Below are 26147 nucleotides of genomic sequence, written 5' to 3' on the forward strand. Positions count from 1 at the left end.
GTCTATACCATAGCCACAGCTAACACCAAATCAGACCTATACCACAGATTTTGGCAACGCTGGATCCTTAATCCACTGAGTGGGGCTAGGGATGGAATCGGCATCCTTATGGATACTAGTTGGGTTCTTAACCCAATGAGCCACAACGGGAACTCCTGAGATTATTTCTGAGAGGCATCTGAATGAGAAATGTACAGACATTTCATTTCCCAGCCTCGCGATGGTTCTTGTGCTGTCCTCCAGGAGCTGGTTATGATAAACCACGGTGAGGCATGCCACTCAGTGTGAATCCTGGAGTGGGAACTTGTGCCTGGGGCACAGCTCATCCAATGACAGTCTCTCCAAATGCAGTGTGATCATTGCAGGAAGGGACAGGGCCCTGAGAAGGGCAGGGAGAGATTAATTTCTTCAATGCCATGCCTCTTGTGTGTTCCTTAATGACTAACATTTACATGTGTGGGAAAATCGCTATTTCCCCTGAAAGACAGGGAAAGGGAAGTCACAGCCATTAGACTGTTTTGCATGGGTGTGTCCACAGGGCTCTGAAGTGATCCCACTAGCAGTCTTTTGGTGTTTTACAGGGTGTGTGGCCATGATGATGACTGAACTGGAACTGGAATTTGTACCTTTGCATGTCTGTGACAGTGTCTCTGGGACTGAGTGTGTGTGTGTGTTGTCATCACGTCTATCTTTGCGACCATGTGTAGATCAATGTGTGTTTCTTTTTTTTAAAAAAAAAAGTATTTCTCATTTCCTGCATAAATTACTCCATGTAAAAGGCCATCTGCAGCTCAGTCCCTAGCATCCTTTTTCAATAAAGCAATATTATCACAGCCTAGTCCCAAAACTAGTCCCAGGAGAGGCTTTTCCTCGATTCTTTGTCAAACGAAATGTCACCGACTCACCAAGTGATGAGAAGAGAAATTCTTCTTGTTTATTTCCCAAGTGAGGTGGAGCAGAAGCAGTTCAACCTCTTTGCAGCCTCTCCCTGGCTGGGAAGGCAGGTGGGCAGGTGGGCAGGGGTGCAGAGGAGGCCACCCTGGGCTCTGCCCTTTCATGTCACCCCTTAACCAGCTTTGTGATCGTGGGCAAGTCACTTTTCTAACCTCAGTTCCCCCATTTAAAAATAGGACTGATCAGGACTTCCCGTGTGGCTCACAACATAAAAATAGGACTAATCGTACCTCCTTTATAGAGTTTTTGCAAGAATTAAATAATAAACTGGGTAACACAGCTCTTTGTAAGGGATATTAGCATGTTGTGTGTCATATGTTATATGCATGCTCTGGTGAATATGTACATTTGTTTACCCCTTTATTCAGTCAATGTATATTTATTTACCTAATATGTACAAAATATACATTAGGCTCTAAACACTCAGTTTAGGATCGTATGATCTAGTGGGGTAGAGATAGTCATAATTTCATAGAATAAGTTCCAAGAGAATTGTGCATAGGATGCTCTAAGCTGCCTAGAGCTGGTGGCATCAAGGCGAGGATCGCCTTCTTAGGAAGCTCAGATCTTAAGGGAGGGACACCTATAGGAATACATTACAATAATTTGTGAGATACAGCTTGGAGTTCATGGTTAAGAACTTTGGACTTTATAAGAGACACAGTCCCAGTTACTAAGGGAGCGGAAAGGAGGGAATGACTTGCCTGTGTGGGGTAGGGCAGCACTGAGAAAAAACTTTACAGAGTTGAATTGTGAAGGATGAGTATGACTTTGCAAATGAACCATTATTAAGATGATTGTCTTAGAGTTCCCTTCGTGGCTCAGTGGTTAATGAATCAGACTAGGAACCATGAGGTTGCAGGTTCGATCCCTGGCCTCCCTCAGTGGGTTAAGGATCCAGCGTTGCCGTGACCTGTGGTGTAGGTCGCAGAGGCAGCTTGGATCTGGCATTGCTATGGCTGTGGCGTAGGCCAGCAGCTATAGCTCCAATTAGATCCCTAGCCTGTGAACCTCCATATGCCAGAGTGCAGCCCTAGAAGAGACAAAAAAAAAAAAAATAATAATAATAATAATTGTCTTAACAATGATAGTCCCATATATTACTGGCTTAGTCCATGTCAGTGCTGCGTCCTTTATCGTCTGCCGAGCACATCACATGTCTGATGCAATACCACAAAATCCCAGTGAACACCCTGGAAGCTGGGTGGTCATGTAGGAAGATGAGGTTCTAGGGTTCGAAGCCAACTTGTCTAGTTGAACTGGTTAAGCATTGATCCGAGTTGGTGTTTTCCAGTGGTGGGTTCCCTTCATGTGAGAAGAATGATAGTGACAATGATTATGTGGGCCTAGTGCTGACCTAGGTATATACAGGAGGCCTAAGAGAGACTGAAGACCTCAGTCTTGTCCTCAAACACTTATGATGCCATTGAGGAGATGCAGATGAACACAGTGTGTGCTAAGTTGTGAGCAAGGGCAGCCTGGGGCAGCTGGAGGGAAGGCTTTGATTTAAAAGACCAGGGGATTGGCTAAGAGAGGTGGGCTGAGACTGATTAAATGCCAAGAAAGGAGGCTAAGAGACATTCTCAGGTGGCGCAGTGGGTTAAGGATCTGACATTGTCACTGCTGCAGCTTGGGTCATACCTGTGGGAAAGGTTCCATCCCTGGCCTCTGGGAACTGCCACATGCTGAGGATGCAGCCAAAAAGTAAAATAAATAAAAATTTAAAAAAGGAAAGGAGACTAAAAAATTGGGATTTTTGTCTCTGTAGGTCCTGGCAAGTCATGACAGATTTTTGAGCAGGAGAGAACTAGCACAAACAAGTCTGTAAACTCTATTAGCCTCCAGGGAGGCCCTCCCTTCCTAGAGAATTGGAACCTTGTCCCCTCTCTCTTGTTTTTTTTTTTGGCCTCACCCATGGCATCCGGAAGTTCCTGGACCAGGGATAAAACCCTGGAACCTGGTCTCTTTGAGATTGGCCTCATGGCTCTGGTGAAGCCTGAGACTTTCTCAGGGACAGGTGGAGTCTGTCCCTGATCAAGAGCAATCAGAGAATGGGTCACATTGTCAGATTCAGCCTCTTGATTACAGACAGTGAAGATGAAGATTGATGATGATGGTGATAGGACAGAATTCAGAGGCAAAGGGTTTTGTGCACCATCACAGGGCAAACTAGTGGCAGAGCTGCCTGCTTCCTCAGCTTGCTCACCCCAGCAGGGAGGTGGGAGGAGCCTAAATCCTTGGGGAAAGGCTCCAGGGTCCTGGTAGGCAAACCACACTTCCTTTTGCTGGACTTATGCAAGAATGGCCCTGGGAGGGTCTCCAGCGAAAGGACAGCTCTTAGGCCAATGGGGACAAAACCTTCAGTGTTTTTAGCTCCAGGGTTAGATTCCAAGGTGGGGCAACTCCCCCAAACTGGACAGGGGGCAAGCCTTTGGTTTGGGCTTCTGGCCAGAGACTCCAGAGGCTCAGTCTTCACTGAAGTTCTGTTCAGCTGCGGAAAGTCTAAGTCAAGTTGGCTAAACAGTCAGAGATCAGAGGGTGCCCTGCTAAAATGGCCTTGAGGAGCCTGGGAGGGGCCTGATCAGAGCTAAAGTGCAGGGGTGGGGCCTTTCCATTTCTTGGGGATCTTGTGGGAACAGAGGGACTTTATCTTTGAGAGAAAGGTCCTGCTTTCTGCCTCATCCCTGAATCATCTGAGCCATCAGTCACATAGGCCTGTCTTCCCATGCATCCCTCTCTCTGTCTCTCTGTTTCTCTGCCTGTCTGGCCACCTGTTACTGGGGCTCCAGCCCAGCCTCAGGATCAGGGCAGCAGTGTCATGGGCTGCTTGCCTTCTCTGGAGGAGGACTTCGTATGGTGACGAAAGGGAAATGGCTGGACTTTCTCTGGCAAGATCTAAAAAGGCACGCCCAGGACCCTCCATGGGGTGAGGCGGGCATGAGTGTGGAAGAGGGTGGCCATGACTGTAGGCAGTTTCCTCATCCCCCGGCCTAGACTGCCTTTCATTCTCCTCAGGGCCTTCTGTCTTGTGAGTTGCCCTCGTTATGCTCCGAGGAATAACTAGCTGTCAGTGACAGAAAGAGATTACAGGCTGCATTCTGCCTTGAAGCTTTCTCTAGGCTGGGAGGAATGAGGGAGTTGTCAGTTCTGGGAGAGGGGAAATCTGTGTGCATTGTAGCCCTGAAGCGGTGCCCTGCATGGAGCAGGCTGCCGTCACCTGGGACCAGCCTTCCTCTCTCAACTGTGTATTTAGTAGTCCCTGAGTGGGGCAAGGGTTGGCTTCTCTTCCCTAAACTGGTGTGCTTCCTCTCAGGGGCTCCATGCCTCAGTGCCATCTTAGGGGTAGGGGCAGGGGGAGAGATACAGCTAAAGCAGAAAGACAGGTAGAAAACAGTGCCTGCAGCAGGACGTGGGGAGGGAGCTCCAGCCCCAGTGCCAGAAGGGACACAATCAGAAGGAGGAGCTGCAGGACACGCCAGGCAGGCAGGGCTTTTTCCTTCTACAACCCTGACCTGGACCCTGTCCCTTGCTCCTGACACTGGGTTTTGGCAGAGGAGGGGCAGTGAGGCCAACAGCCAGAAGCAGCATCGTCAACATATGAGAGGGCACAGTTATTTCCTTATCAGCTAGACCTTGAGCACCTTAAAGGCAGGGAGAGTCTGTGTGTGTGTGTGTGTGTGTGTGTGTGTGTGTGTTTCATCTTTGCATGCCTAGGCCCTAGCACAAGGTAGGTTCTTAATACATGGAGGGGAAATTGAAGCCATTTGCACCTTCCCAGAAGAGGGGAGGAGAGAAAAGTAAAAAGCTCCTCAAGAGCAGAGGTCTTCTCTGCCAAAATGGGTCTCAGATTCCGGGGAAACGAGGCAGGGAAGGCTGACCTGGGCCGAGCCCCCAAGAAGGGCCCACTCATAGCTCAGGGCACATCACCTCTGCCTTGTCCTTCGGGAAGCTCAACATTTACTTAGCACTTACTGCTGCAGTCTCTCCCCTTGGACTGGTAAGAAATATAAAAGCAAAGAGAAGTAGGGAGGTTGGAAGAGCAAAATGTCTGGAGTCAGAAGACATCCCGCTCACTGGCTGTTTTCTTAGGCAAGCCCAGGGCTTGACTTTCCTAAGCCTCATTATCCACCTCGATAAAATGGGATCAACTACCTGGCAGGGAAAAAGGCAGTTTCTCATAAACTGTAGATACCATGTAAATCGGTGTGACCTTCTGCAAGTAATTTGTAAAAATTCTTTAAAGTGAACATACCTTTGGATTTGGCAACTCCACATCTAGAAACTTATCCTAAGACAATGATCAAGTTTGGAGCAAAACTCAGCTCCAAGAAGGGGCATTATTTGTTTATAATAGCAAAACCAGGAAATAATCTAAACAACAAATGATAGACATTTGGCTGGATAATTGTAGTACACCCATAAATGGAATGACATATAGTCACTAAGCTTATAGTGTATATTTCCCTTATATGGTATGTTGCTAAATATAAAAGGCCTATAGGAGTTCCTGTTATGGCTCAGCCAGTTAGGAACCTGACATAGTGTCTGTGAGGATGGAGGTTCAGTCCCTCCCCTTGCTCAGTGGGTTAAAGATCTGGCATTGCCGTGAACTATAGCGTAGGTCTCAGACACAGCTTGAATCCTGCGTGGCTGTGGCATAGGGCAGCAGCTGCAGTTCCAATTCGACCCCTAGCCGGGGAACTTCCATATGCGGCAGGTGTGGCCCTAAAATAAAATTTAAAAAGGCTGCTTACAGAACAAACAGTATGTATAGTATGATACTTTTTCCCCCAAAGGTTAGATTATGCTTTATTTTTTTAAATTTTATTGGAGTATAGTTGACTCCAATGTTGTGTTAGTTTCAGGTATACAACAAAGTGAATCATATATATATAATATATTGACATGTATATACATTCTTTTTCAGATTCTTTTCCCATATAGGCCATCATAGAGTATTGAGTAGATTTTCCTGTTCTATACAGTAGCTCCTTGTTATTTATTGATTTTGTATAAAGTAATAGCATATGCCAACCCCAACCTCCCAATTTACCCCCCTTGTCCCCAGTTTCCCCTTTGGTAACCGTAAGTTTGGTCTGTTTTGAAGAAAGAAGAGTTTTACTCTATGTATTTAACTGTGGCTATCTTTGTGCCATAGGATTACAACTAACTTAAACATTTCTCCCTCTTTTTTATCTATTTTGTACAATAAGCATATACTATTTTGCAAAGATAATACAGATTACATTATTATATTAAAATATCGCCCTCTAAAGATTGTTGTAAGAGTTGACGAAGATCACATATGAAAAGTACTTAACGAACACTGAAAAATTATACAGATATAAGACAGGGTCTCTGCCCATGAGGAGCCTTCAGTTTGGAAAGAGACAGGGGTGTGTTAAGATTAACTATAGCATGAAACAGAATGTGGTGAGAGCTTTCAGAGGATGACAAACAGCATGTTACTTGGAAACAGGGAGGAGGTAAAATTATGTCTGGCTGTAGAGGAGAAAGCCAGAATGTTCGAGCAGAACACTGAAGGGTGGCAAGGGTCTTGTCTTGTAGGAATGTCAAACTGGGGCAGCGAGAGAAGTGGGAGGTTGTGGGACAGGCATGGAGGATGGACAGGGATGCGTTTGGATGGAGGGTAGAGAGTCCAGGAGTCACGGTGAGAGCTGAGTCCAGGAGACATTCAGGGGCCAGACCATACTTGCTTAGTGCAATCATGAGCACTTATCTATAAGTGCCTATGAGCAAGGAGCCACTGAAAATTCTGGAGGAAGAGATGACCCAGCTGTGAGCCCATCCCGGACAGTGGCTGGCATGTTACAAGGCCCTGGAAGGATGCAGGATGAAGCTGTCTGCCTAGGAAGCTCAGCTGGAGGGGGCTAACAATCTGGAGGGGCTGACAGAGGGGACAATGGGGATGAAGAGGTACATAGCCAGCATGGCCAGGGATGAGGTCCTTCTAGAAGTGTGTTCCTGGGATGGAAAGGAGGGAAACCATCTTTCACCAGGACAGGAAAGTGATGGAAAGTGGGGGAGGGGTGAGGCAACACGAGGTAGGCTCAGGGAGGGAGGAAGCAGACTCTCCCCTCTCCCCTCTTCCCAACCTGGGTTTGCTCCCTGGGGGCTAGGGAACCAGGAATCACTCACAGAGTCACAGATAAGGCCAGTGAAGGAGGAACAGGAGGAGAGGGCTGGGCCAGGAGTACCTGGTACCCACAGCATCCTTATCCTCAGCTCTAATCACATGAGTCCCTCCCTGTGGCTACCCCAGGGTGACAATGGTGAGAGCCTGGGGGGCGGCGAGGAGGCAGCCTCCTGCCACTTTGAACTCGTCTCATATCCATTATCTCCGCTTGGGAGAATCTGGGCCCAGGGTGGGGAAGGGGGTTTTGTTTCAACCCAGAGAGATTTTGTTAATGGAAATTCATTAGCCACCCTGCCTGCCCTTGGAGTCCCTCTTAGCTTATCCTATCTCCCAGCTCCCACACCTCCTCTCGCTGCAGCCAGGAATTCATGACACCCCTCAGGTCCGGATGCTGTGTCTCTGCCACCCTCAGCTCCCAGCAGCATGAACACACACTGGCGCGCGTGCACGCACACGCGCGCACACACACACACACGCGCGCACACACACACACACACACACACACACACACACACGTGCCCCAAAAGGGAAGTGGGAAAGTCTTGTTCAGGCAAGTGTCTGAATTTCCATTTCCCACTGCAGCTCCCAGCCCGGCCACTGTTTAGCTCCTCCTGTTGTCATGTCACTAGTTAATTACATTCTTTACTGAGGTGCAAATGTGTTTTTACAGGGAGACTAAGATGGTGTTAACTAGGAAGGAACTGTGAATGTTAAAGATGAGTTTACCTCTGGTTGTGGGACTGGGGCCCTGGGCTGGAGGTGCTCCCCGATACTGCCCTGAACTTGCAGCCCCCTCCACCCATCCCACAACCCTGCCATTCTGGCTGGAAGTGCAGCCTCAGTGAAGTCAAATGAGCAACTTGACCCACAAGGAGAAATTGATGTGAGTGTTTGAGACAAGTCAAGACAGGCCTTATGCCAGTGCTGACCACCAACCTCATTTCTGGACACCTCGGTCCATTTCAAATATTGAGAAACAAAATTCATTCACTTTAAAAGTAAATAGATAAGTCATACAGCCAAAGCCCCCTCTAGGCCAAGGCTGTCCTCCCCTGCTTCGGGTCCATTGCACTCCTGACTGCTGACGTGCAGGCACCCTCCCCCCCATCAGTGTCCAGCCCACAGGCAAAGCCTGCCCACGGGGGAAGCATCCAAAACTCATCCACACACTGGAACAACTGCTGCCCTTTCTCTGAGTTCCCTACAGTTTGAAATAAAGCCAGCTGTGGCTCCCCAGGACCCCGAATCTCTCAGGGACCTGCCTGCACTCGTGGGAAGAGAGGACTGCCTGTACACCTGGTGCCAGGGGACCAGACTGGGGACCACGTGGCACTTCCCACCATGACAAGAGTTGGGGTCTAACAGGGTTCAGGGGGTCTAAGCAGCCAGCGAGGAGAGGGGCTTGAATGGCCATGTGGCAGGAGGTTGGCAGGGCACACGGAATGCATATCTTTACCACCTGCCTGGGTGGAGGGGGCACAGATCCGGGTCCCTTTTCTCTCGGCGTCTCAACTTCCCCTTCTGAGTGCTGCTCCACCTTTCCTTGCAGGTGCGCTGGCTCCAGCCCACAGGAAGAACTTCTGGCCCAGCTGGAAGTGAGAAGAAGGGAGTGAGTCTCCTGAGGGCCATCCTTGAGGCTGCCAGGATCACCCGAACAGTAAGAAATGCTTCTCTGTCCTTTAACACATAGTTAAACCCTCCAGGCAGATTATCTTTTCTCCCGAAAACCTTGAGAACCAGTCCATAACTTTCGCTGACACTTAGCACACACAGCCTTAGAAAACGCAACTCGGTACTCTTTCTCGGTACTCTGCCTTGTCCCTGTGCACCTCTCTCTTCTCTCTGTTCCACGAACAGTAAACTGCTACGGATACAGATGGAGGGGCTGTTGCTTACACTGATGACACTGATGCTTTACAGCCCTTAGGGGCAAGCCTATCCCAGGTTGTGAAAACTTCAGTTCCTGGACCTCATGCCAGAGCTCTTGATTTGTAAGGAGTCTGCATCCCAAGTGTTTTTGGTGAATACAGAGAACGCTGCATCCCAGGTGTTTGTGTTGAACACGAGAACTAGTTCCTTATAATGTATAAAGCATTTTGAATAGAGAATTTTACTTAATCCTCTTATCAGATCCGGGTTTTTTTTTTTAATCCCTTTAAGTAACTTCATGATCTCACAGACCTAAGTATCAGCATAGGCCAGGATTTAGACATCCAGTTATCCCAAACAAGCCTTTTTTTCTTTTCAGTAGGCCATGACAAGGGCTGACTCCATAGTGGTGAGATTGGGCCCCAGCTCCCAAGGACCCTGCCTCAGACTTTGTCAGTTTCCCTGAGGTCTCAGGGCCACCATTACCTTCCAATTTCCCAGGCTTCATTTGGGGGGGAAATATCCATTGACCAAATTCTTCACAAAAGCTAGTTTCCCTCCAGAGAGGGAGGGGAAGAGAGAAGGCAAGAAAGGTGGTTGTCCGTAGGTCCAGCTCCCCAGGCAGGTAGTTAGCAAAGCCACAGAGACTCAAGAGGACCTCACATCTGCCTGTGGCAGAACTGGCTGTGGTCACCTTGTTTCCTGTGCCTTCTGGGTGTTTGGGGAGCTCTGTGTTTTGTGTGTGTTATGGGGTGGAGAGCCTGCTGGGGCTCTAGGGAAAAGGGCAGATCCCAGGACTCAGGGTTTCACTCAAGTATGGGTTGAGTGATGCCCACTTGGGAGAAAGGCGGACAATCTTTTCAACAGTCTTTGGAACCTGTGCACAGGGACGTGGAAAGGAATTCACTGTAGACCATGGCTGTGGCGAGGGCCTGAAGAAGTGAGGGGATGGAAAAGGAAAAAGTGGGAGTAAGAGTTAGAGACTGCTGGTGAACAGTGTGGACAGGTGTTGTGACCCAAGTCCAGTGACATCTCTGGGCCTGCAAGCGAATGGGCTTCCTCCTGCCAAGCCACCTATTCCAGAGGAAGTTCAATGGGCAGAGTCCTCTTTCCCTCTTTCCCTGGCTGATGCTACCAGTGCCAGGCGATGCCTAAGAAAGGAGGTGCCCCCACTGTCCCTACATGGTGGAAGGTAGGGAAGGATGGACATGGGTTGACGAACTGCTAACGCCTCTGTGGATTGTGTCTTTCTGTAGAATGGACAGCTTCTGTAGATAAGATAGAGGCCATCTCAGATGTCACCCTGACCATCCCCCCCCCCGCAACATACACACAGGCACGCATGCATGCACACACACACACACACACACACACGCGTGCATACACGCACACTCTGACTATTGAACCATCTTGCCAAGTGAGTGCCAGTCTGGACTGAATACAGTTGACACTGTTGCTTGGGTGGGTGCAGTCGGCAAGGACAATTTTTGCAGCTAATGCTGGAAGTGTGGCAATCAGAGGAGCCGCCAGCTGTCTCACTTAAATTCTTAGCTCTCTCGCTCTCTTTTTTTAAAATCATTTTGCTTACATAATCCACCCCCTTTTTATTTTCTAATTCTCTCCTTGCAAAGCTGGCACCAGAGGGGAAGGGCTGGGGTGGAGGGGGTAGCAATTACACATCAGTTTGGGGAGCATTTACATTTTGCAATTACAATTTAAAAATAAGCCTCGTTAATGATCTCCACGTGTCAACGACAACCCCTAACTGACATACATACTCTCCAGGGCCTGCCTGCCTCCCCCTAAAGTCAGAGGCTCAGTGGGGGTGGAGGTACCTAGGGAGATGTGGGGGAGCTGAGGGAGCCAGGGGAGCATCTTGGGGGAAGGGCGAGAGCGATGAGTATGCCCTTGGGGGTCGGTGGAGGGAATCCGGGCTTCTAGCCCCTCTCCTCTTCCTTCTGCTCCTGCTCCCACCCAGTCATCTCCCTCCATGGCCAACACAACAGGCTCTGTGTCCTCAGAGGCAATGTCAGTGTTCAGAGCTGGGAGAAAAGGAACTTCAGTTGCTGTTCCTCTTCTCCAAGGGGGAGTTTTCAGAGTCCTGTTGGGCCAACATAAACCCTAGTCCCCCAGAACCAGCCGATGTGCCTGGATATTCACGGGTTGGGTAGAGGGGCTGAGTCCGTAGTTAGGGTGCGGGAAGGGGGCAAGATTTGCTGTACCCCAGTTTGGGAAGGACACTTCTCTTAGCTACCACACACATATGGGAGGGACACTTTTGAGAAGGACACTTCTTGTCTCAGCCACCACATAAGTATTGACACCCTCTGATTCCTTGAGCAGAGACTTGGGAACAGGCCAGCCCAGCCTCGGATTCTAGCTCTGCCATTCGCCAACTGTGGGATTTGGGGCAAACTATGTGACCTCAGTTTTCTAACCCTCGCCATCTTCATGTTACTGGGAAAATAATATTTACCCCACAGGGCTTGTGTGAGGATTAAATGCGATAACATAGCAGACAACACCTCACTTGAGCCTGGCATGTGGTGACAGCTCCTCCTCAACCCCCTCCCCAACATCCTCCGCCCTGCCCCCATCGGAGCGGCTTCTTTTCAGCTTCCATGGACACTAAGGAAGCATGATCTGGTCCGATTTCTCCAGGTCTCCTCTCAAAGTCAAGCCATCTGCACCCTGAGCAGCTCCTGAAGTGGACCCCAGCCCCTCACACCCCACCTTCTCCCATGGGTCACTCAGTGGGGCCTTGGCATCAGGCCTGGGCTCCAGCCTTCAGCATCTCACAGGCTGCCTTCCTGCCTCTGGCTGGTGACATGGCCAGCTTTCTCTCTCTTCTGGGCTCTAATTCAATGGAGGAAACTTCCATCTGTCCCCATGTATGTTCTTCATTCGTGGAATGACAGAGGTGGACCTTTTAGCCTCGACATCTGTAATTCTCAGATTTTCCTTCCCCACTTGGCTTCCCCCCACCGGTTACTTGTATGTGAAGCTTCATCTAGGCCAATCTTTAACCTGATGACTTGTAGTCAAGAGCTTGCATTCTTTACTCGAAATACACATGAGACAGCTCTTCTCTGAGACGTAAAGAGATCTGTGTCTTGCAAAAATCTGAATGAGGGAGATGTTCAAGAAGAAGGCTGCTTGGTGGAAGGCAAAGGATACAGAAAGGGGCTGCAGACAGGGCTTCCCTGAAGACAGGGACTGTGTCTTATTGGTTTGGGTGTTTGGTTGAACACAGTTAATGTTATGTTTTAAATACTGTTCTAAAAACTTGCTTTGTTAACCTAGGCTATGTAATACAGAGATTTTCAGGTCAAAATAAATAGATCAACTCCTTTTTTTAAAAAAAAAAGTTTTTATTATAGTTGATTTACAAAGTTCTGTCAATTTCTGCTATACAGCAAAGTGATCCAGTTATTCATATACACACACACACACACACCCCTTTTCTCACATTATCTTCCATCATGTTCCATCGCAAGTGATTGGATATAGTTCCCTATGCTTATCCATTCCAAGTGCAATAGTTTGATCTACTAACCCCAAACTCCCAGTCCTTCCTACTCCCTCCTACTCCCCCTTGACAACCATAAATATGTTCTCCATGTCTATGAGTCTGTTTCTATATTGTTTTGTTTTTTCTTTTTGTTTGGTTTTGGTTTTTTTTTTTTTTTTTTTTTTTTTAGCTTTTTAGGGCAGCACCCGTGGCATGTGGAAGTTCCCAGTTTGGGGGTTGAATTGGAGCTAGAGCTGCTGGCCTACCCCACAGCCACAGCAATGCAAGATCCAAACTGCATCTACAACCTATGCCACAGCTCACAGCAATGCAGGATCCTTAACCCACTGAGCAAGGCCAGGGATCAAACCTGCATCTTCATGGATCCTATTCAGGTTCATTACCGCTAAGCCACGATAGGAACTCCCTGTTTCTGTTTTGTAGATAGATTCAGTTGGGCAATATTTTAGATTCCACATATAAGTGATATCATATGGTGTTTATCTTTCTCTTTCTGACTTACTTCACTTAGTATGAGAATCTCTAATTTGATCCATGTTGCTGCAAATTGCATTATTTAGTTCTTTTTTTATGGCTGAGTAGTATTCCATTGTGTATATGTACCACATCTTCTTAGTCCATTCTTTTTTTTTTCTTTTTATGGCCACACCTGTGGCATATGGGAGTTCCCAGGCTGGGGGTCGAATCGCAGCCACAGCTGCCAGCCTACACCATAGCCACAGCAACACTGGATTTGAGCTGCATCTGCAATGTACAACTCAGCTTGAGGCAATGCCAGATCTTTAATCCACTGAGTGAGGACAGGGATCAAACATGCATCTTCATGAATACTAGACAGGTTCTTAACCTACTGAGCCACAATAATTTTTAATCTACTTCATTATATTCTCTTATATAGATGTTTCATTATTGATTTAATTATTTTAAAAATTAAAAGTAAAGTATGTATATGAGGGAAAAGCACACAGTGTTGAAAAAAATAAAATAGAATAAAAAGCCTCCTTTCTTTCTCCCACCTCTACCCACTAGGTTCATGGTCCAAAGTCAGTTCTGCAAACAGTTTCTGATTTAGTGATTTAGTGCATAAATTATATAATGTGCATTAAGTTCCCTCTTTTTAATGTATGTGTTTATCTATGAACTCCCTGTTGTGGAAGTTTGGGAAATGAACACACATTCTCATTCTTCCAATTTGTATTATTTTGATCAAATTATATTTGATATCGTCTACTTCAAGTTTGTAGTATTATATATAACACAGTGTGTCTGTTTATATAGCACACGGTGTTATACTGTTTAGTATAACCGTCTATGTGCTATCTTTATGTTAAGATTGAGAATATAAATCTATTATTAAATAACTGTACTTACCTCTGCATCCTGGCTAGAGACTGATTGTAAGGTGGAAATGTAATTTAACTACAGAACTAAATTGTGATCTGACCACAGAAAAGGGAATGCAATCCTGTCCTCACCACCTGGCGCTGCCTAGACTCTTCTGAGCCCCCAGGTTAATGCCCGCCCCCACAGTCCCTTGGCCACCTTCCCTCCCGTTGGGTCAGCCTGGGCTGCGGCTCTCTCGTATGTTGTCCTCCTCTTCCAACTTCTTTGTTTTGCTGGAAAACCACCTCTGGTTATTTTTAGACGGATGGGAGGGAAATAAACTCCAAGTTCTCACGTGTCCAACACGGACTTTACCTTGTCTTCAAACTTGACTGATAACCTGGCCACGCTCAGCTCAGGGCTACCACGTTCAAAACCTTTTCCTCAGATCTTGAAGGTGCTGCTGCACCACTTCTTATTTACACTCTTGCAGTGAGAATCTACTTTTAGTTTTCTTTCCTTTTTAAAGTTCCAAAATTTCACCACTATGTGTTAAGGCCTGAGATTTTGTTTGCTCCTTTTTGCATTACTCTTCCTCCCCGCCTTTTTCTTGGCTGGCTCTGCAGCGTATGAAAGTTCCTGGGCCATGGAGTTCCCATAGCGGCTCGGCAGAAACGAATCCGGCTAGGAACCATGAGGTTGCAGGTTCCATCCCTGGTCTTGCTCAGTGGGTTAAGGATCTGGCATTGCCATGAGCTGTGGTGTAGGTTGCAGACGTAGCTCAGCAGCTCAGATTTGATGTTGCTGTGGCTGTGGCTCTGATTAGACCCCTAGCCTGGGAACCTCCGTATGCCGTGAGTGTGGCCCTAGAAAGCAAAAACCAAAAAAAAAAGAAAAAGAAAAAGAAAAAAAGAAAGAAAGAAAGTCCCCAAGCCAGGGATTGAACCCATGCCACAGCAGTGGCAATGCTGATCCTTAACCCACTGAGCCACCACGGAAGTCCTTTCTTCATTTTTCTTATTCAGCTCTTGAGAGCCCTTTAAATCTGAAGTCACCCATCTTGCTTCATTTCATTATATTTTTATCTATGCTACTCAGTTGTCTCTGTTTTCTCCTTCTGGAATTTCCTCTGCCCAGCACAGAAGCTGGCACATAGTAGGTGCTCAGTAAATGACTGCAGGATTCCTGTAAGGACCCCATCTCCAACTTACTGCATGGACTTGGATGGAACCTGTCCTTTGTACAGGGAAGCAGTCAGACCTCATGACTGCTCTGCCAGTCCTCTGGCAGTCTGCTCTCCTGGAGCCCTGGGTCCAACATTGTCCCTAGGGTTGGGGAAGAAGCTAAGGAGTGAGAAGAAAGCAGCCTCCCACCACAGACAGTTCCCTGAACCCTCCAATCTCTTCAGCATCCCCTGAACGTCCCCCTGGGGGACCTCTCTCCTTGACCTCTCCTTGGTGATCATTTTACATGGACCTCCTTTCCTCTTCATCTCCCTCAGCTCCTCCCCCCTTGTCTCCACACTTTCTCAGCTCACATGCACAGCACAAACACAACCCCTGTCAGTGAAATAATCCCTCCCCACAGCAGGTGCCTCATTACGTGAGATCCTTTTTTCCACTTTTATGATTCCAGAACAGAGAGGCAGCAGACGTCTCTTCCCAATACTGCAGAGCAGATGCTCTGACTCGAGACAGCCAGGCCCTAAAAAAGAGACCAGAGAGACCTGCCCATGGCAGGGATCTGCCTGGCCTTAGGCCACCTGCACCCTTAGGGCAGCGTCTTGGATGAGAATTCCCACTGACTCCTCCACCCCTCCCCAGAGACCAGCTCTGGCAGCAGACACCTCAGCTCCCCTGCCGGCCCAGATCAATCTGCGCTGGGCAGAACCTCTAGACCTGGGAGTCAGGAGGCTTCACTCCTTCTCCCTGAACGGGCCAGACACTGGAAGACCCAGATTAACAAGTGTTTAGATCCCAGAAGATCATTCTCTGTTCTAAGTCAGAGTCCACTAATTGGTCCCCCAGGGCCAGAGTCCACTGTGTGAAACTGTCTCCTCCTCCTCTTCCTCCTCTCCTCCCTTGTCCTTGTCCTGCCCTGAGAAGTGGGCCCATCTTCCAAGAGAAAGTAGAGGCGCAATCTTGAACTTCAAGTCCACGATGATTCTGTACTGAAGACAAGACTCTTTATTTCCACTGAGACTGACCGCAATGATCGGGAATGAGGTGTCATTGCAAAAGGCAGAATTAAGGTTTGATGGGAATTATAGTTTTCAGACAAGCTGCTACTATTCAAAGATTCTGCTGCTGCTATGAAACTCTTCTCCCTGGTTGAGTGCAGTGGAAAGGGCGGGCATATGACTAAAGTTTTCCTTGTTAGAAACCAGAGAACTATAGACCCCTTCCAAGGCTGGAGGTTGAGGGGGATGGAGCTTGGCAGGGGACAGTCAGGAGCCAGTGGGAGGAAGACACAGCTCGGTCCTCTGCACTTTCATTGGTTGAATTGCTGCCTGCTTCAGAGGCTGTGATAATAACCTCACTGCTGGCCTAAAAAGGTGTCTTCACTGGCCACCCCATCAGAACACTGCCTGGAAGCTCTCTGGGCTGAGAGAGGAAGAAAGCCTCTCTGAAAGGAAGGTTCGAAGGAAGGGGATTCTGCAGAGGGATAAAGCCAGGAGATGTGACAAGGATGGGATACTTCCTAAGGGTGGGGCACCCCGACCTGAAAAAAAAAAAAAAAGTTAGTACTGCTCTCTTGGACAAGCTTTCCAAAGATACAGCCAGGTGCCTCTTAGCCCATGAGTCACGGCATAGTTCCTTCCAGAACAGGGACTTCTTTGCAACTGTGGGTGGTCCCTGGAAAACCAGAGACAGTCACAGAGAGCAGGCTGACTGCACTCTCCCTTCCACCTCACCCCACCCCAGCTGGGCTGGAAGGAGACACTGTTGGAACCCCAGCCAATGTGAGTCAGAGCCCTCGCCCCAAGCTGCCTGCCAGGTGTGGGTGAGGGCATGGGCAGCCCCTGCCTGCTCCCAGCACAGCTCCCCAGGTTCTGCCCCACAGCTGAGACACACGATCAGATTCTCATTACACACACCTTTCACCTGCAGTCTTCAAACATATATTCCTTCATTCCATATTTGTTTTCTGATTTTGTTTTTTCCTTTCATAATTGAACCCACAGTCCAGTAAGTCCATGACGGAGGCTCAGACCTTCCTCTTCCAGCAGCTTCCATCTTTGCCTGGGTGGCATTGTGTTTATGAGACCCCGACTTCTTATCAGTGCTATCAGCACTTTCAGGTTTCCATCTTGCACACGTTTTTATGCAATAATAAGAGCAAATGCAATATTTAAATACATTTGCACACACTTTGCTGTCCAAAGAAGACAAGGCTGACAGACATGAAGTGTTGCTGTTCAAGCGGCCCCCACCATCCCCGGCACAAAGTGTGTGCCCCTCAATGGGATACAAAAGCCCAAATTTGGCAAATGGGGGACGTCTAGACGTGTTGATATCATGTGACTCTTGGAAATTCAAGGCATGTGGAGGTAAAGGACAGCCATGTTTGATGTTCTGACTGCAGACAGTAGGATTTTCACAGTCAGCCTTGTCGTGCTCCTGCTCCTTTTCCAGGGTTCAGCTCCCCCTCTGGGTCTCCCCTCCTCTGCCCCAAGACTTCTCGGTGAGAACTTCAGACTCTGAAATCAGGCCTTGTGTCACACTGGAAACTCTCTCAACCTCTCCAAGCCTTGGTTTTCATATCCTCAAATGGGGTATCTATGAAAGAAGCTGAGAATAATGCCTGGTGGCTGCTGAGGGCTTAGTACATGACAGTCATTATTAATTCTGTATTATCATCTCCTCCTAAACACCCTGGAAAAATTTGGCTTCAGGGAAACAAACTCATTCTCACTGAAGTGTAAATGACTGCTGGGACTTAAAGATTTAGCCTTCCCAGATTTATTTGTTTTACATTTTAACAGTAAATCAAAGACATTAAATTGTAATTATATATATATGTATATATAAATTCTTATGTGTATATATGTATCATATAGATTGTATAATTACAATTATATATATAGTCAGGTTCCAAAAGGATGTAGACCTCGTAAAACCATACTGCACAGACTTTTTTTCCCTCAGAAGGAAATGCAAGGCAAAGCCATGATCTTATCTGCTGGGAAGCATAGGGTTCATGGGCAAGAGGGGATACGAGGCTAGGAAGTAGATTTTCCATAACATAGAAACATATATCACACTAAATCATGCTACCGGGCCCTCCGGCTTGGTGGCAAGGCTCCCAGGGAGAGGACCGTCCTGGGTGAAGTGAAGGAAGGCTTCATGGACGCGTGGGCTGTTGAGCAAAAGAAAAGGCACAGCAGTGTAATATAGAAGGCTTTGCCTGCACATGAGAAGCACAGTAAATGCATGGAGGAAACATCTCTCAGGAGGTGGAGAGGGCATGTCTGCTCTGCTGGGGCTTGAGCAGTGATGCCCAGGAATGGACTCACTGTCCAGCATCACTTCCTCTCACATGGCAGATGCCATCCTGCCTTCCCCGGGGCTGACCCATAAGGCACCTGCTCTTATTCCAACAGCAGTGAGGACCAAGGGTCAAGGCAGCCTGGCTGGTGTCCTTTCCTCCCCCAAGCTGACCTCGCTGCCGTGAACTCTACCTGGTCCCCCTTCTTCTTTCTCTAGGACTTGCCTGGGTCATCACAAAGACCAAGCAGGGAGGATTCTGTTGGTTGAGTCAGGAAGTATCAGGGATGAGGGGCTTTTCAATGGTAAACTGAGCCCAGAGGACCCTGGCTTCCACAGCCCTGACTCTTGACTGTTTTTTTTTTTTCCTCTGGAGGTAATTTAAAAATGTGGAACTAGATATCATTCAGCCAGATTGTGTGGTACAGTCCTTCTCAGAGAGAAGAGGGGCCTGGCTCACCCTCTTAGCATCCTCTCTTTCCAGGAGAAGCTGAGAGCACTGCAGGGTCCCTTGCCTCTATCAACTGCTCCCGCCCCTGCCCCTTACTCCTGCCCCCCTCCCTCTTCCCAGCTCCCAGGGTGTGCCATCCTCCCTGGCGAGGCCTTGGAGAAGAGGAAGATTGACGGGAGGGAGCAGACCGGTGGGGCGGCAGAAGCAGAAGCACTCCTTCCATCCAGGGGGTCCCCAGCGGCTGAGCTGTTTGTCTGTCTCTGCTGAGTTGTGAGCCTCAGGGGCCCAGGCCGTGTTGTTTTCTCAGCTCGGTTCCTGAGCAGCGGCTGCTGTCAGCTCTCGACAAATAATAATAAACCTGGGAATCAGGTTTGTCGAGGGGGATTTCAGTCCCCGGGTTCATTTTTAGATTTGTTTCTCTGCGTGTGTGTGCAGACCAGGGAGCACGTGATGGGCCCCCGGGGAGCAGGCCGGGGTGCCCAGCTGCCCCGGCAATCCACCCCAGCCGCTCCCACAGAACTGGAGGGCCCTCCTCCGCCCCAACCATCACGGCGGCCTGGATAGTTTAAAAGAGAAGAAAAATAATTGAATGAAAGGCCTCAAGCTCTCTCCTTCCTCTGTTCCTCCCCATCTCTCCCACTCATGCTGTTTGGATAGAGATGAAGGGAGCTGGAGATGAAAAAGAGAGGGCAGAACCGCATCTCCAGGTTCGAGAGTTGCCTGAGGGCTGGGCGGGGGCCTGGCTCCAGGCCTGGGGAAAGGCTACAGTGACTGGAACTGGCATGACCGCTAACCCCCATTCCTGGGATGCAGCAACAAGGGGAGGGGGTTCCTGGGAAAGGAAAATATGTTCTAAGTCAGGCTTCACTGGCAAAAGCAGGACCCCATTGTGGGTGAGTGTGAAATTTAGGACAAGGCCAGTGGTGTCTCTGGGGCAGAGCAGCACCTGCTTAAAGCAGATTGGAGGTGACTGTGGGAGGTCATTGCCGCCATCTCCCTGCTTCCCAGCAGGAGAGGGTACAGACCACTTCTCTGGGAGAAGAATGCAAGGGCTGTGCTTACCCTTACAGCTAGCATGCTTTTTTCCTCCCTTTCTTTCTTTTTTGTTTTTTTTTTTTGTTTTTTGGGGTTTTTTTTTTTTTTTTTTTTTGGTTTTTTTTGTTTTATTTTGTTTAAAGGAACCAAAGAGGGAAAAATTGCCAAGTTGTAAAGTGCTTAAAGAGGAGATGAGAATCTTCATCAAAATGCTAAAAGCTGGAGGGGGAGAGTAATGTGAAAACTCTTGCCTGCTATTTATGGGATTGATTCTCAGATCAAGAAGAAGCAAGCAGTTGGATGAAAGGAATTATTGTTAAGCTCCTCGGTAGGAAGATCTAATGGACAATTGCCGCTATCAGGGGGAATTAAATTGCTGTTTCAGTTTGTAAAATATATCAAGCGGCTTTTTGAAGCCAGAAAAGGTATGACAGCCAAGGCAGGGGGGGTGGGGACTCTGCCACTTTCTGGTCCTGGTGTGAGAAGCAGGAGCCAGGCAGGAGAGGTGCTCTCCTAACTTGGACCCTGGTCCATTTTTTTTGGAAGCCAAATTGAAAACTAGCTGAACGGAGGGAGGCAAGGAGAGAAAGGCTGGAGCCCTGGAGCTCTGGGCCCTGAAGTGAACCAGGGGCAGTGGAGCAGGACTGGACTCCTTTCTTGGAAAGCTGGTCAAGGGGCGAGGAAGGTGACTGACATGGGTCTGTGATTACCAGCCACTTCACTCACACCCAGGGCATGGCCGAATCCTCTGTCTGTGTCACTACTAAGCCTCCCCCTATGACACTGTGGACACAGTGGGATCCAGGGTGGATAATCACCCTCTTTCTCCCCAGACTGGCTCTCTTAGTTAGCTTTAGCTCATCCCCAGGCTGGGGTCAGTGAGTGCAAAAGTGAGACCAGTTGACCCAGCCCCACTGGGGTCATATTGTTATTCCAGATAAAGAGCAAAAAGCAAAATGGCCTTGGGGATGGGGAAAAGGGAGGAGGGGGACCCACTTGCAAAGAGGACCACAGGCCCGTGCTGGCGCCACGCCCCAGGGCACAGGGACCACTGAGTCCCTACAGCCACTCAGCTTTCAGCTTGTGGTTTCTAGCCTTTATTGGATTTTGCAAAGAGACCTGTGTGTGTGTGTGTGTGTGTGTGTGTGTGTGTGTGTGTCTACGCGCCTGTGTTTCTTTAGATAAATCCACAGAGTCACATGAAATCAGTGACAGGTTGACACCGTTATTTCAAGATTCATCGCTCTGAGTTGCCAGCATAGGAGACGTAGCCAACTCCTTCCCACCACCAACACTTTTTTTTTCCAGGCATAATTTATAGCAGTGGGGTGAATTTGTTTCCAAAAGATGAATATCACACTATCAGCAACAGCTGCCTCTCATTTTTATTTGTTTTTAAATTTGACTCAAAGTCCAATTCTCTATACACATCCAAAGCTGTAAATCCTAAGGCGACTGATTACATGATTTAGTAAACAGGTTATGTTATATAATGCAATTAAAGTGGGGCTCCACAGCGCCATCTACAGGCTTCTTTTGGGAAGGGAGCGGGACTAGAGACTGGATTGTGGACCAGGCTCTCTGCACAGGGAAAATAAATGGGATTACGCCAGGGTTGAGAAGCCTGCTCCAGAGGGAGAAGCTGAAGCCAGCCAGGTTACTAATGCAGCCTTTTGGTCCCTCCTGCTGAGTTCACTGTGTTATTTCAGCCTCCTGCAAGTCTGTCTAGACGTCAGAACCCAGGCCTGGGCAGCTGCTCAGAGCGGGGAGACTTGGGGTTGGGGGAGAGAGTGGTAGCCACCTGGGAGCTCCTGGGCTGGGGGCACCGAGGAGGGCTCCTGGCTCTCTTGGCCTCAGGGGCCTCCTTCCCCCACTCTCAAATGAGGGAGCCTTTGGAATGAAGCTGCAAGCTTCAACTATTTCCATTCTATTCACCAAAGCTTGTATTGAGTGCTAACCATATCCACAAAGACTTTCAGAATATTCTGGTGAATTCCCTCGTTTTGTAGTCCAACAGGGACTTGTACAGGTCACAGAGAAGTGGCAGAGCTGGGTGCGGAATTCAGACTTTTTGACCCTAAGCACAGGCTCTGTCTGATCATCGGCGGTTACAGATGAGGAAATTGAGGCCCAGACCAGGAATGGAACTTCCAAGGCCTCTAGTTGTAGCAACGGAAGGAAAATAATAAAATACTGCTAGCCTGTGTCAGAGGACAGAGGAGAAGGGCTGCTTGGGGGCCTCAGCACTGCCTCTTCGCTGCCCTGATGGGGAAGGAAGGAGAGAAGGGAGGGAGAGGTGCAGGCCCAGGGCCAGTGCTCACGCCCCACCCCCTCCCGGACCCCTCTGCCCTGAACTACAGTACTCTTCAGAGGCTCTGGGCCCTCAAGGATTCTAGCTTCTCCAAAGCTTCATTTGAGTAGGCAACATCACGGAAAACTTGTCCTGGAGAGGGCAGACTTATATCTCAGCGCTCAGAGCCCTGAGCCAGAAGTAGGAGGTAGGGGTGAGGGAAAGAGTGGGAAGTGTACATGAAGAAAACACGACCGTCAGAGTCCAAAAGGGTGGACATGTCCCCCCACCCTATCCTGTGCCAACCACCCGCCCAGGGTCCAGTCTGGGGTGATGGGGCAGGACAGTGTGGAGCCACAGGGAAGCTGGTCCCTTCCCCTCTCCTACCTCAGGCCCAACAGCCGAGGCTCAGCTAGGGTCAGGGAGCAAGAACAAATGCGAGAGTTCCCAATTAGACTTTTTCTCATCCTTAAGGCCCTGAGCCCCCAACCCTGACACCCCAGCCCAATTACAGCCAGGCAGCATTAACCCCTTGGTGCCCCAGGCCGTTAATGGAATGTTAATTGGTCTAATGGGTTTCATGTCAACAAGTCCTAATGAGCTCCTTTCTAACGAGCTTGTTTTTTTTTTTTTTTTTTTTTTCCTAAGCCTGTTTGTCAACACATTGGAGTTAGGGTTCCATGCGGAGGGCCTTACCTTGCAGGGCTGGGGAGCCAGAGCAGAGAAGACAGGGGGAGTGGGTGCCCCTGGGCTGCCCCTTCCGCCTTCCTAAAGGGGTGTCCTTCCTGCCCCCTCAGCCACCCCACCCCATGACACTGCCTCCCTGGACTTCTGAGCTCTGTAAAATGACAGTTTTAGCTCCTTTTGATGATAATATCAATGAGATTATTATTTCTTCTTGGATATCACTATGGGGTTGAGTGTTGCATTAGGGTTTTGTTTTGTTTTTCCTCCCTCCTAGCTGCCGTATAATAAAGGTTTTCAGCATTAAAAACAATCTTTCACCTTGGGAAATTTCTCGGTGGTAAGTTGTTCCTCGTGTGTCCTCCATTTGCAGTCTTGGCTGTGCTCCCTCCAGTGCCCTGGTGTCTGGTGACAGAGGGCTGGGGCCTCTGGACAGGGCGGGGCAGAGACGCTACAGACTAATGCTCAGAAGCCCTGGGCAGGCCTGCTGCTTCCCTCCATACTCCCAAGAAAGTACAAAACCGGCAGGTTTCCCCAAAGGGCTGGGTGCCCAGAGATAGCTCAAGGAGTTCCCCGCACCCAGGTTGTGGAGCCTCACCCAAGCCTCCAAGAAGTCAAATCCCCACGCTCCTCCCGGGGATGGTCCCACGTGGACCCTCGGCCCCGCAAGGCCAGTGGATGGGAGGAAGGAGGTCATGTGCCAGAGGAGGCGGGTGAAGAAAAGAGGGAACTTCCGGAGATGGTGATGGGCGCACACGCGCGGTCTCCCCCAGCATCAGGTTACCAGGGGCTTCTGTGCCTGAGTGAGCAGAGAAGGAAACTTAAGCCCCTGATGAAAAGGCCTCCTGTTTTCTTGCAGGAGAATCCCCCAGAGGGCAGTGGGGCAGTGCCCTCATGGCCTGTGGTGACCCCAGAGAGGAGGAGGGGCAAGGGCCATCTGTGTCCTCAGAAAATTGTTCCCGTGTCTTCTGGCCCCTGCCCCACAGCTCAGCAGGCGCCTGATTGAAAACTCTACCCAGTTTGGACGGTGGTTGTTTCTTGGTGCAGAGTGCTCTTAGCCATTGCTCTTTACTCCTAGGTAGGGCAGCTCTCCAGCTGTTGCAAATATTGCTGGACAGGGACTCTAAAATGACCCAACCTCCATTCATTGGACAGTGAACAAAAGAATGCAGACCAAAGAGTCCTCTATTTAGCCCAAATCCTCCTCACTGAGATACCTGTGCTTTGCCTTCATGATGACTTTCTCATTCGTGGAATTCGGTTACCAAAAGACCCAAACCCGAGGTGGAAGGGAACTAGTTGCCCCTAAAAGGGTAGAAAATCTGCAGCCAGACTCTGCCCCCGGGCTCCCCCTTCTGGAGGCTTCTGGCACTACAGCCTCACAGCGGTTTGCTTTTTCCCATCCAAAGATCATCAAAGACTGACACTCCCTGGAAGGGATCCGGTCTTCAAGACCCAATAGGCCCCGTTCAGAGTTACCTCATCTGCTAGAGTTCCATGAAAGGATGAGCCTGGACACCCTTGAAATATCAGTATTTCCTTTATCCCCTCAGGGTCCCAAAGAAAGAGATTCCACACCCAATTTAATCTCAGAAGTCCTCATTCTGGAAGTTCTTTCTGATGTCTCAAGGAGTCTTTATCCTCTCCCCACTACCCTCTCTACTTTCTCGGTGATGTCCCACCTCTCGGACAAGCCTCAGCCATGATACTAGGCATTGGTTCCCCTGCCTGCAGAGTGAGGCTCCCTCATGGCTCCTTTTCCAGCCTCTTTGCAGAAGTAAAGCCTGGGTCTTGGTGCCCAGTGTGTGTGACATGGGGTGACCCTGAGTGCTTTCTTTGCAAGGACATCCTGGCAGTCCATCTTCTTAAGTGAGGCACAAGTGGCGAAGTTCAGGTAGCAGCCAGTCCAAGCGGAATTACCTGTGGTCACGGCGTTTTCAGCACAGGACAAGTCATCCTTCCCTATGGCTTCCCACTGGACCCTCTATTCACTTTCTTCTTCCCTGCTGGCCCAGGACATCCCTCTTTGGAGAGAAGGCCTTGATTCCTTTCATCTATCCCTCCACACCTGCAGCACAATTCTTTACAAGTAGTTGACACTTGATAAACATTCATCAAATGAATGCCTGGGTTTCCAGCGCTTTCTCATGTGCACTTCAGGTCAAAGCACTCCTGGTGATTCAGAGGCAGGTCAGCCAGAGCTGATCTTTCCTCCTCTTCCTGAAAAAGAACAAGACACACACTCATGCACACTCCACACAGGGCCCAGGAGACCCTCCCCTTGACTTAGTCAGCTCTCAAATACCCTTAAATCCCCACAGAATTCAGGTATATGAACGTTTTGGAAGGTCTCAAGAGGGGGTGGTGGGAGGACCTCAGGCAGGAAGAGGGTGGAGCCTGAGGGGAGGAAGGAGGGGAAGAGGGAGAGTCTGATGTCAGCCTCTCAAAGCTCATCAGTGCCCTCCACCTAGGAGAAGGGCAGGCTCTGCACCCACAGAGGTCCTCAGGCGTCCCTGTGTCCCATGAGGGAGGGACAGGCCTGTATCAGGCAATTAGCCATGGTTTCCAGCTCCAAATTTTTCAGGGCATCTACTGCAGCTAAACAGCCCTCTCAGCATTCTGTTTTTTGGGGGAGGCACTGCCAGGCTCTCTCCACCATGTTCTGGTTCAAGCAGAAACCTTGAGGCCAGTAGGGGCAGCTTGCTTACAGGGCTTGGGGTTGGGAGGGCGTGTGGTATAGTAGAGCAGACCTGAATGGGGAATCTTGATGTCTTGGTCCCATCTCTGCTTCACGAGCACCTCCCCACACCCAGACACACACTTCCCTCCTCTGTAAGAGGACCATTTGGCTCTGCCGGCTCTGCCGGCCCCAAGTGCTGTTGAACTCGGTTGAACACAGGCTAAGCAAAGTCTTCTTGGTAGAATGTGCAGGCAACAGCCATGTGGCCGTGGTCACACGCCCAAGCTGTTGGAAGTTCTTTCCCTTCCCAGAACACCTCCAAGTGGTGGCCCCTGGGCTGCTCACTCTACCCTCCAGTCTGAGCAGGGGACCAGCGCCCCACGGCCCTTCCCACCACTAGGGGGTGTGGTGAGCACAACTGGGAGGGTTTAGTGCTCTGCTTGGAGACCCTGAGGGCAGGGACGGAGGATCTGGAACGGTGAAGGGCCTTCTGCCCTGGGAGGTTCCAGGAGGCCTGGGGAAGGAGAAGCACCCTTGTCCTGTGGGATGTCCGTATGGCCTCCAGTCCCCCTGTGCTGCCACCAGCCAAGCCCCCTCCCCATCTCCTACCTCTCCCTCACCCCTACCAGGCTGGACCTGGTGCTGAACAAAGCACGGCTGAGGGCGCACAGGTTGTTTTACATAT

The 26147-nt window shown here is 49.3% G+C and overlaps 2 protein-coding genes across 25 annotated transcripts in view; both read left to right on the plus strand.

The window, feature by feature from the left end:
- Positions 1–26147, plus strand: part of PKNOX2 (PBX/knotted 1 homeobox 2) — a 305801-nt gene that overhangs the window by 200145 nt on the left and 79509 nt on the right. For all 24 annotated transcript variants that reach the window (XM_084976576.1, XM_021063089.2, XM_084976572.1 and 21 more), the window contains one exon: positions 8661–8768. The gene's annotated coding sequence lies outside the window, so the exon portion shown is untranslated. The remainder of the gene's footprint in view (positions 1–8660; positions 8769–26147) is intronic.
- The window catches only part of ST3GAL4 (ST3 beta-galactoside alpha-2,3-sialyltransferase 4), a 1054305-nt gene continuing 1029297 nt past the window's right edge, over positions 1140–26147 (plus strand). The window contains exon 1 of the mRNA XM_084974500.1: positions 1140–1180. The gene's annotated coding sequence lies outside the window, so the exon portion shown is untranslated. The remainder of the gene's footprint in view (positions 1181–26147) is intronic.

Source organism: Sus scrofa, chromosome 9 (assembly GCF_054392235.1).
Source record: "Sus scrofa isolate SSC_HxYL_T2T_F1_AM1 chromosome 9, Sscrofa_HxYL_maternal_Yorkshire_Landrace_v2.0, whole genome shotgun sequence".
Lineage (NCBI taxonomy): Eukaryota > Metazoa > Chordata > Mammalia > Artiodactyla > Suidae > Sus > Sus scrofa.